The 12,304-nt window shown below is 35.5% G+C and overlaps 1 protein-coding gene and 1 non-coding gene across 2 annotated transcripts in view; both read left to right on the plus strand.

Moving 5' to 3' along the window:
* Positions 1-12,304, plus strand: part of GPC5 (glypican 5) — a 1,587,765-nt gene that overhangs the window by 1,499,934 nt on the left and 75,527 nt on the right. The gene's annotated exons all lie outside the window — the stretch shown is intronic.
* LOC120883412 lies at positions 3,213-3,319 on the plus strand. Its single transcript, XR_005725772.1, has one exon. It is a non-coding gene; the product is annotated as a U6 spliceosomal RNA (small nuclear RNA).

Here is a 12,304-nt window from a genome sequence, read left to right on the forward strand (position 1 = left end):
GGATTAAAGAGCCTCTTTATGAAAGTGAAAGAGGAAAGTGACAGTTGGCTTAAAACTCAACATTCAGAAAACTAATATCATGGCATCTGGTCCCATCACTTCATGGCAAATAGATGGAGAAACAATGGAAACATTGACAGACTATTTTTGCGGGGCTCCAAAATCACTGCAGTTGGTGAGTGCAGGCATGAAATTAAAAGACACTTGCTCCTTGGAAAAAAAGTTATGACAAACCTAGACAGTGTATGAAAAAGCAGAGACATTACTTTGCCAACAAAGGTCTGTATACACAAAGCTATGGTTTTTCCAGTAGTCATGTATGGATTTGAGACCTGGATAACACAATAGGCTGAGCACCAAAGAACTGATGCCTTCAAACTGTGTTGCTGAAGAAGAATTCTCCAGAGTCCCGTGGACACCTAGAAGATTAAATCAGTCAATCTTAAAGGAAATCAGCCCTGAATATTCATTGGAAGGACTGATGCTGAAGCTCTAATACTTTGGCCACCTGATGCAAAGAGCCCACTCATTGGAAAAGACCATGATGTTGGGAAAGACTGAAGGCAGGAGAAGAAGGAGACAACAGAGTATGAGATGGTTGGATGGTACCACTGACTCAATGGACATGAGTTGGAGCAAACTACAGAAGACTGTGAATGATAGGAAAGTCTGGCATGCTGCAGTCCATGGGGTGACAAAGAGTTGGACACAACTGAGCAACTGAACAACAACAATGAAAGTCCAGAAAGAGAAATTAAAGAAACAGTCCCATTTCCTATCACATCAGAAAGAATACAATACCTAGGAATAAACCTGCATAAATTACTATAACACCCAAGGCAATCTACAGATTCAATGCAATTCCAATCAAACTACCAATGGAATTTTTCTAAGAACTAGAACAAACTATTTTAAAATTTGTATGGAAATAGAAAAAGCCCAAATGCCAAAGCAATCTTTTGAAAGAAAAATTAAGCTGTAGGAATCACTCCTTGACTTCATATTATACTACAAAGCCACAGTCATCAAAAAGTACGGTACTGACACAAAAACATAAATATAGGTCAATGCAACAGTATAGAAGTCCCAGAAATAACTCCATGTGCCTCTGGTCAATTAAGACTATACGATGGAGAAAAGAGAGTCTCTTACATACATAGTGCTGAGAAAACTGGATAGCTACATGTAAAAAATTGAAATTACATTATTCTTTGACACCATACAGAAAAATAAATTCAAAATGGATTAAATACCTAAATGTAAGACCAGATACTATAAAACTCATAGAGGAAAAGAAGGTAGAATGCCTTCTGACATAAATTGTAGCAATATCTTTTTGGATCTGTCTCCTAGAGTAATGGAAATAAAAATGAACAAATGGGACCCAATTAAACTCAAAAGCTTTTTTTTTTTCCCCACAGCAAAGGAAACTGTAAACAAAAGGAAAAGATAACCCAAAAATTGGAAGAAAATATTTGCAAACAATGTGACTGACAAGGAATTAACCTCTGAAACAGCTCATATAAAAAAGACAACCCAATCAAAAAATGGGCAGAAGGTCTAAATAGACATTTCTCCAAAGAAGATATACAGATGGCCAAAAGGCACATGAAAATATACTTATTATCTCTATATTAGATAAATTCAAATCACAACTACAATGAGATGTCACCTCAGACTGGTCAGAATGGCCATCATCAAAAAGTCCACAAACGATAAATGCTGGACAGGGTGTGGAGAAAAGGAGACCTTCTCACACTGTTGTTAGGAATGTAAATTGGTACAGCCACTATGGAGAACAGTATGGAGGGTCAATAAAGAACAAAAAACAGAGCTACCATATGATCCCGTAACCCCACTGCTGGGCAAATATCTGGAGAAAAACATGCTCTAAAAGTATACGTGCACCCCAATATTCATTGCAGCACTATTTACAATAGCCAAAACATATGTCCATTGACAGAGAAATGGAAACAAAAGATGTGGTACATATATACAATGAAATATCACTCAGCCATTAAAAAGAATTAAATAATGTCATTTGCAGCAACATGGATAGACCTGGACATTATCATACTGATGTCATACAGAGAAAGACAAATATTCTATGACATCACTTCTATATGCCAAATAAAAAAAATGGTACAAATGAATTTATTTATGAAACAAAAATATACTCAGAGAACAAACTATAGTTATCACGTGGGAGAGGTTGAGGGGATAGATTGGGAGATTGAGATTGACACGAATACATGGCTCTGTTTGAAATAGATAACCAACGAGGACCTTCTGCATAGCATTAGAACTCTGCTCAGTATTTTGCAATAACCTCAATTGGAAAAGAACTTAAGAAAAGAGTAGATGCATGTGTATGTATAATTGAATCACTTTGCTATACACCTAAAACTAATATAACATTGTTAATCAACTATACTCCAATATAAGATAAAAAAATTTTAATAAAAATAGTGTTATGATTTGTATTCACTGTTCTAAATGAACCTCAGTTCCCCAATATGTAATATACTTGATCCCTCACCTCTTTTTTTTTTTTTTTTGCTTTGTCTCTAAGAAAGATTGCATAAAAATCATTAGAAATAGGTCAATTAAAAAGATCTTCAGAGAAGACTCCAATTCTGCTTTCCTTAGCAATCTGTTGAAACACTTGGCATGACTTCCACTTTTCTCTCAGTGAAACAAAATTCCCTCTTGTAGCTTACTTCCCCCTTCCTAGAGTAAATTAGGGTGTATAAACATCTTGACATATACGTAAGTGGAAAAGTGGCTGACCTCACACTGATTTCACGTACTTTAAAACCTCTCCTGTCCAGAAAATCTTTCTTGCATCTACTTAAAGATCTCAGATTAAGCTACTATGTCCAAGGGAACACATATAAATATAAAGTGTTTCTATGTTACAATGGCAGACTGCTCTGTATATTCATTCTTTCAAAATGACTTAATGTTTACATGAGCTAGATATTGTTCTTTATTCCATGACCATATTCACACATGATACCTGATCAGATAAATTAATCTCAAGTTTTTCTGAAAATATAGCAAGGAATGGTGCACATGATATTGATTTTTTATTTATTTATATTTTATTTTTTATATAAATTTATTTATTTTAATTGGATATTTAAAGATTTGCAGTGGAAGTTGAGGAGGGAATCAGAAATGTCTGGGAAATAAATTTAAAGGCACAAGGTGTGCTCACTTTGGCAGCACATATACTAAAATTGGAATGATACAGAGAATATTAGCATGGCCCCTGCACAAGGATGACATGCAAATTCGTGAAGAGTTCCATATTTTTAGGTCCAGACAGCTTCACAGCTGAATTCTACCAAAAATTTAGAGAAGAGCTAACACCTATCCTACTCAAACTCTTCCAGAAAATTGCAGAGGAAGGCAAACTTCCAAACTCATTCTATGAGGCCACCATCACCCTAATACCAAAACCTGACAAAGATGCCACAAAAAAAGAAAACTACAGGCCAATATCACTGATGAACATAGATGCAAAAATCCTTAACAAAATTCTAGCAATCAGAATCCACCAACACATTAAAAAGATCATACACCATGTCCAAGTGGGCTTTATCCCAGGAATGCAAGGATTCTTCAATATCTGCAAATCAATTAATGTAATACACCACATTAACAAGTTGAAAAATAAAAGCCATATGATTATCTCAATAGATGCAGAGAAAGCCTTTGACAAAATTCAACATCCATTTATGATAAAAACTCTCTAGAAAGCAGGAATAGAAGGAACATACCTCAACATAGTAAAAGCTATATATGACAAACCCACAGAAAACATTATCCTCAATGGTGAAAAATTGAAAGCATTTCCCCTAAAGTCAGGAACAAGACAAGGGTGTCCATTTTCACCACTATTATTCAACACAGTTTGGGAAGTTTTGGCCACAGCAATAAGAGCAGAAAAAGAAATAAAAGGAACCCAAATTGGAAAAGAAGAAGTAGAACACTCACTGTTTGCAGATGACATGATCCTCTACATAGAAAACCCTAAAGACTCCACCAGAAAATTACTAGAGCTAATCAATGAATATAATAAAGTTGCAGGATATAAAATCAACACTCAGAAATCCCTTGCATTCCTATACACTAATAATGAGAAAATAGAAAGAGAAATTAAGGAAACAATTCCATTCACCATTGCAACGAAAAGAATAAAATACTTAGGCATATAGCTACCTAAAGAAAATAAAGACCTATATATAGAAAACTATAAAACACTGGTGAAAGAAATCAAAGAGGACACTAATAGATGGAGAAATATACCATGTTCATGGATCGGAAGAATCAATATAGTGAATCAACGCAATTTATAGATTCAATGCAATTCCTATCAAGCTACCAACGGTATTTTTCACAGAGCTAGAACAAATAATTTCACAATTTGTATGGAAATACAAAAAAACCTCGAATAGCCAAAGCAATCTTGAGAAAGAAGAATGGAACTGGAGGAATCAACCTGCCTGACTTCAGGCTCTACTACAAAGCCACAGTCATCAAGACAGTATGGTACTGGCACAAAGACAGAAATATAGATCAATGGAACAAAACAGAAAGCCCAGAGATAAATCCACACACCAGTGGAAACAATGTCAGACTTTATTTTTGGGGGCTCCAAAATCACTGCAGATGGTGACTGCAGCCATGAAATTAAAAGACGCTTACTCCTTGGAAGAAAAGTTATGACCAACCTAGATAGCATATTCAAAAGCAGAGACATTACTTTGTGACTAAGGTCCGCCTAGTCAAGGCTATTGTTTTTCCAGTAATCATGTATGGATGTGAGAGTTGGACTGTGAAACAGGCAGAGTGCCAAAGAATTGATGCTTTTGAACTGTGGTATTGGAGAAGACTTGAGAGTTCCTTGGACTGCAAGGAGATCCAACCAGTCCATTCTGAAGGAGATCAACCCTGGGATTTCTTTGGAAGGAATCATGCTGAAGCTGAAACTCCAGTACTTTGGCCACCTCATGCGAAGAGTTGACTCACTGGGAAAGACTTTGATGTTGGGAGGGATTGGGGGCAGGGAGAAGGGGACGACCGAGGATGAGATGGCTGGATGGCATCACTGACTCGATGGACGTGAATCTGAGTGAACTCCAGGAGTTGGTGATGGACAGGGAGGCCTGGTGTGCTGTGATTCATGGGGTCGCAAGAGTCAGACACGACTGAGCGACTGAACTAAACTGAACTGATGGACACCTTATCTTTGACAAAGGAGGCAAGCATATACAATGGATTAAAGACAATCTCTTTAACAAGTGGTGCTGGGAAAACTGGTCAACACCTGTAAAAGAATGAAACTAGAACACTTTCTAACACCATACTCAAAAGTAAACTCAAAATGGATTAAAGATCTACACGTAAGACCAGAAACTATAAAACTCCTAGAGGAAAACACAGGCAAAACACTCTCTGACATAAATCACAGCAGGATCCTCTATGATCCACCTCCCAGAATACTGGAAATAAAAGCAAAAATAAACAAATGGGACCTAATTAAAATTAAAAGTTTCTGCACAACAAAGGAAAGTATAAGCAAGGTGAAAAGACAGCCTTTGGAATGGGAGAAAATAATAGCAAATGAAGCAACTGACAAAAACTAATCTCAAAAATATACAAGCAACTCCTGCAGCTCAATTCCAGAAAAATAAATGACCCAATCAAAAAATGGGCCAAAGAACTAAATAGACATTTCTCCAAAGAAGACATACAGATGGCTAACAAACACATGAAAAAATGCTGAACATCACTCATTAGCAGAGAAATGCAAATTAAAACCACAATGAGGTACCATTTCACGCCAGTCAGAATGGCTGCAATCCAAAAGTCTACAAGCAATAAACGCTGGAGAGGGTGTGGAGAACCCTCTTACACTGTTGGTGGGAATGCAAACTAGTACAGCCACTATGGAGAACAGTGTGAAGATTCCTTAAAAAACTGGAACTAGAACTGCTTTATGACCCAGCAATCCCACTGCTGGGCATACACACCGAGGAAATCAGAATTGAAAGAGACACGTGTACCCCAGTGTTCATCGCAGCACTGTTTATAATAGCCAGGACATGGAAGCAACCTAGATGTCCATTAGCAGATGAATGGATAAGAAAGCTGTGATACATATACACAATGGAGTATTACTTAGCCATTAAAAAGAATACATTGGAATCAGTTCTAATGAGGTGGATGAAACCGAGCCTATTATACAGAATGAAGTAAGCCAGAAAGAAAAACACCAATACAGTATACTAACGCATACATATGGAATTTAGAAAGACGGTAATTTTGACCCTGTATGCGAGACAGCAAAAGAGACACAGATGTATAGAGCAGTCTTTTGGACTCTGTGGGAGAGGGAGAGGGTGGGATGATTTGGGAGAATGGCATTGAAACATGTATAATATCATATAAGAAACGAATCACCAGTCCAGGTTCGATGCAGGATACAGGATGCTTGGGGCTGGTGCACTGGGATGACCCAGAGAGATGGTATGGGGAGGGAGGTGGGAGGGGGTTTCAGGATGGGGAACACGTGTACACCCGTGGCAGATTCATGTTGATGTATGGCAAAACCAATACAATATTGTAAAGTAATTAACCTCCAATTAAAATGAATAAATTTATATTTAAAAAAAATAAAACAAAGGCACAAGGTATTTAAGATTAAATGTAAGCAAAATCAGGTAAGAAATGAGGGGTGAGAGGTAGTAATGGGTACCAAGTTTCAGAGGGGTCCTTTCAGTGGATTTCCATTATAAAATTGTTTTGATGCAACTTGTTGGGTCCTATAAAATGTTAGCATTTCATTGTTAGCACTGATAGAACCATGGAGTCATTTCAATGAAATAAACCATCCCAACACTCTCCACCTATATTTTCTAAATACATGTCAATTTTCCCCTTTTCTTTGCCATTTAACTGTAGATAAGTATGCATTCAACTAATGTGTGCCATCAGGGAAGAGAAGAAAAAGAGAAATACAAATGACAGAATATCAGCTCTGGTTTAAGCTTCCCATCACTTTATATCATGTTGCTAGAATTTAAAACCTGTCCTACCTGGAGACGTTGTCTAGTTCTTACCTTACTATCAATTCCAGTTCCAAGGATATAATAGCACCTCTGGTTCTTCAAATCTATCCAAAACTAAATAACCACTCTCTCTTTTTCCATTGCACACAAGGGAAAAATTACAAAACCATTTACTTTGATCCAAGTATTCTGTTTATAGCATGTTCAAAGCTTCCACACTTGTGACAAAAATATCCTTTTTTCAAGAAGTAAGAGCTATGTATAATCACTGGCATTTCAATCACTGGTATTCACTATGAGATTTACATCAATAAACTTCCTTCTCAGAATCAAGATGGGCACAGTGCCATCACTCCTCTGATACACAATCTGTGGCCTCTTCTCACTTCCTGAAGTTATGAAAGTCATTTAATAAGAACCAAAGGTCAACCCCTCTTTCAGTCATTTGCTTAAGTCTAACCCTAATGACACTGTCTGTGGGATGTCTCTTTGTGAGATAAGACATGTAATAGCAGTTTGTAGAATGTGAAAGCTTTATCAGTATCACATGTTTTTGATAGAAGCATGTCTAAATCTTCCCAAGTGTGAATTTCCACTAACTAATAAACCGTGTATAGCTGGAATAACTAAAGTTTTAGTGAGTGTTACCCACCCACCCCCCTTTTGGGGAAAATAGAAGAGATAGTTTAGAAAAGAAACAGAGGCAAAGAATGAGACAGATATAAGTGGTAAAGGGTCCTACAATGCCCATTTCCCTCAATTTGCAGATAAAGAGTCCTAAGCAATTTACTGACTTTCAATGATATAAAACTAGTTAAGAGCCAAACAAGAACTTAACTTTGACGTTAATTCTGAAAAATACCCTAGTTTAAGGGTTTTGTTTTTTTCTTAGAGGAGGGTGAAGAAATGTCAAATTTTCCAACTCTAACATAATATTTTTAGTATTCTTTTATCCATTTGTAGTTCTCTTAAATGATAATTTCCATACTGTTATATGTCAAAAGTTACTATTAGCAAAAATGTAAGGTCATTTCAAAACTTAGAAAGTATTTCTAATTACTCCTGACATTCAGATATGACAAAACAAGAGGAGAAATCCCTTTTTGTAAAGGAACATCTACCAAAATTATGATTAAAATTATATGTGTGTGTATAAATGAATGTATATACATTTATATACCTAAATGGTCTCTCTATAAAATCTCTCTCTCATCATCTAAACCACTTTAAAAAGTAAAGTCTTTCAACACACTTGCCTTGGTTAAATATTACTTATGACCATTTCAAAGTATTTGCGATCTGACAAAATGAATGCAGTTCAAAAACATTCACATGTCTACACGATGAGTAGGACAAAGCATTTTTACTGAGGTGTTTGGTGCCTAAGGCTTATGATTTATACGCTGCCAAAGAATTTCCTGGAATGTGGGCTGGAATATTCTAGATTTTGAACACATTCCCCAAAATGTTAAGTACTTTTGGAAAATGGAAAAGGAAATGCTGTCATTTCTTTGTTTAACTTGGCTGGAAGTTTTTCTTAAAAAAACCGCTTTCCTCAATAGGTTAATATTTATTAAGCAAATAAAAAATATTCTGCATTAAAGCCAGCATAAAAGTGGTACTCAGGAAAGTATGTCAAATTTATTTTAACAGTAGTTCAATGTTTTATAGAAATAATGCCAATCTGAACACTGTATCAATAATATACCACTGACTAATATGGCCTTTCTATGATTATGAATAATCAGATTTCAAAGCATAAGCACAGGAACCTCAAGTGGTGTGGCCCAGATCTTTGTCTTAAACAATTAAACTATTTAACAAAGTGAGCCTGTAACATTTTTTTTTAATCTCCATTTTAGACACTTCAGAGCCCAACTCCCTTTACAATTGAGAAAGTTTTTTCTTTTGTGTAATATCTACATTCTTATTGTAGCATTACTATATAAATCTCTTGTTCTATTCTTCTTAAAATGATTTATAAGCTAGAGTCTCTCCTTAACAGCTTTGTCTTCTCAAATTTTATATAAGCCTACATTTTAAACTTTTCTTTGTAGATTTTATTCTTCAACCTTTTGATTATGTTCATTTACTTTGATCTGAAAAGACCACAGAATCCAATTTTGCATTAAAAGGGCTAATATCTGTCTGAAATTAATAAGTGGATGATAGGTATTACATAGCACAAGCTAATTCATTTATTGTGTCTCTTAATAATGGTTTGCTTAACACATAGATACCACATTCATAGTTTCACCCAAAAACGTAATCCATTTTGACCTAGAATTGTATATCCTAAACAAGTGGGAGGCAATGTAAAGACTTTTCTGAACGAGAAGGCCCCAGTCAGATCTTTAGAAGAAAGGAAGTGGCGGTGTGGACAGGTGGTGAGAACTAAAGATTCTTGTAGCTGAGAAGTCAACTTTGGGGGCCCAGGATTTTCTCCACCCACTAGGAATTCTTGCAGTAGTCAACATGTGGTTTATAAATAGCAAAATCCAGGTCACGCATATGAAGCATCCTTCAAACTACTTAAAGTAAACCACAAATATTCTTGTCCTCTAATATTTAGTGCTAAAATAGACTTTTCTTAGAGCCCTCAAGTGACAAAAAAATGCTATTTATTTTATTAGGACACAGTGGAATGTAATAGTAAAAGCAGCCTTCAACATTAGATACGTATAGGTTTGAGGAAAAGCTCTTCCACTTACTAGTTGTGAATCACGAGGCAACTTAATTTTTCATTTTTAATCTGTTCATCTACTCAACAGAGATTCTAATACTTCATAGAGTTGTCGTGAAAAGTAAAAGGGATCATATATGTAAAGTCCTTAACACAATGTCTGAAATTTAGCAAGCACGATAAAAAGATTTTTATTGTTATATTTGTATATTTATTACTAATATCATCGTTGTATAACTTTGTGTGGTAATTGAAAGCTGCTTTACTGATAATCCCCACACACAAAAACAGATTTCAGCAGTTTGGGACACTTAGAGAAACTACTAGAATAAAGACAAATAACTAAAAGTAAAAGGAGGAAAAGGGCTAAAACTCAACATATCCATTTTGGTAGATAAGTCATCTATATCACTCATTCCTAAGGTCAGTGTATGGAGAAGAATGAATTATTGTTTAGTGATGCTTTGAAACCTAAGGGAGATTAACAAAACTGAGATTAGAGTCAGGTCTCCCATGGCTACTGCTTGACTATGTGCTCTCAGTTTGAGGTGAGATTCCTTGCGTTATTCTTCTGGCATTTGTTGGCCTTGTAACATTTTGCCTCCTTTTCAAAATTCAGTGTTGGCGGCTGGAAAGTGACTGGCATTTGTTTCTTCTGGCAAAAAGAAGTGGCAGGAGGGTGACTGAGAGCGTTGTTTATAGAGTAACTTGGTGTTAGGGAACATTTTTGATCTTTGGGCTTTCATCCCAAGGAAAACCATGAGGGAAGTTGCAAACACTAAAAATTATTTCCTTTATTGTAAAACTGGAATAACAACAGGATTTTTTTTAAGTGCCTATTTATAAGTACATTGATTTATCCTCAGGAACTTTAATACGTAACACTGGATAACTGATTTGGCTTTTTCAGGAATGAATGGGCCAGATGCTGATTTTACCTAATTTATTTTAAATGGGTGATTTATTTTAAGTGTGAAAGAGTTGTACACATGAATATATACACCATGTCAACAGCAAATCAAAATTGTCAATTGTTAAAATGTTATGTAGGGATTGCAATGGGCTGATTACGTATATGAATGTATCAGCACCAGTTCAAGGTTACAGGAAGAAGTCATCTAACATTTGTAACAATGCATATACTATTCTCCCAAAACATATATAATCATTTAAAAAAATGAATAAAACATTTCTAGAAATATGCTACACAGGTTTTATTACACATATCCCAATTGTTTAGATCTGAGGTTGCTTGCTTGCATTTTTTAGTGCTGTGAAAAAGAACTGCTCTTCTCCTTCAGAAAATTAAAATTAAAATTAAAATTAAAATTAAACACACATAAATGCTCATGTACACACACACTAAATTGCCCAACTGCTTCATCAACAGTTTGATATATTCTTTTAATTAATTTAGGAACATACAGTGTACTCGTTACAACAAAGAATACTATGCTTAAGAACACATCAATTGCATTTTCTGTATTTTTCAGATTTAAGTAAAATGGACAAATTGTAAGATACTTAAAATGTACATAGTTTTGATTTGACAGATGTATATATTGTGAAAGGTATCCTCCAGTTTAATTAACATATTCATCACCTCATACACATACATGTGTATAGATATATCTGGCAAGAAGATTCTACCTTCTCAGTAAATTTCAGTTTCACCAATAGTGTTATCAACTATAGTCACCGTGTTTTACATTAGATCCTCAGACCTTATAGCTCAAAGTTTACACCCTTTTACCAACCTCCTCCTATTTCCCACACCTCCAAGCTCCAGGCAACTACTTTCCTTCTCTCTGTTCTGAAAAAAAAAAATAATTTTTTAGACTCTACATATACTCTACTCATACATGCATTATTTGTCTCTGTCTGGCATATTTCATTTAGCATAATGCCCTCAAGATCCATCCTTGTTGTCACAAGTGGTAGGATTTCCTTCTTTCTCATGGGAGAATAATATCCATTGTGTGTATGTGTACATGTACATCTCATTTATCCATTCATCCATTGATGAACAGTTATGTTGGTTTTACATCTTGGCTATTGTGAATGATACTGCAATGAAAATGGAAGTCCGGGTAGCTCCTGGGGCTCCTGTTATCATGTTTTTGGACATATACCCCAAGGTGGCACTGCTAGAACATATGGCAGTTCTATATTTAATATTTTGTGAAATCTCCATACTGTTTTCTATAGTAGGTATACCATGTACATTCTCACCAAGGTCTCCCTTTTCGCCACATCCTCAACAACATTTGTTTCTTGTCTTTCTAATGATACCCACACTAACAAGCGTAAGGTAATATGTTATTGTGGTTTTGATTTGCATTTCCATGATAATTAGTGGTGTTGAGTCCCTTTTCCTGTGTCTCTAGGCCATTTGTGTATCTTCTTTGGAAAAAGTGTCCACTCAGCTATTATATTGTTGGATGGACTGATCATGATAATGTGGGCTCCAGTGGGGATTTCTAGTGAGTGATTTAGTCTCAATCTCAAGTCATATCACATAAAAGTTTCATTTAAAACGATT

This window comes from Oryx dammah, unplaced genomic scaffold (genome assembly GCF_014754425.2).
Source record: "Oryx dammah isolate SB20612 unplaced genomic scaffold, SCBI_Odam_1.1 HiC_scaffold_24, whole genome shotgun sequence".
NCBI classification, from domain to species: domain Eukaryota; kingdom Metazoa; phylum Chordata; class Mammalia; order Artiodactyla; family Bovidae; genus Oryx; species Oryx dammah.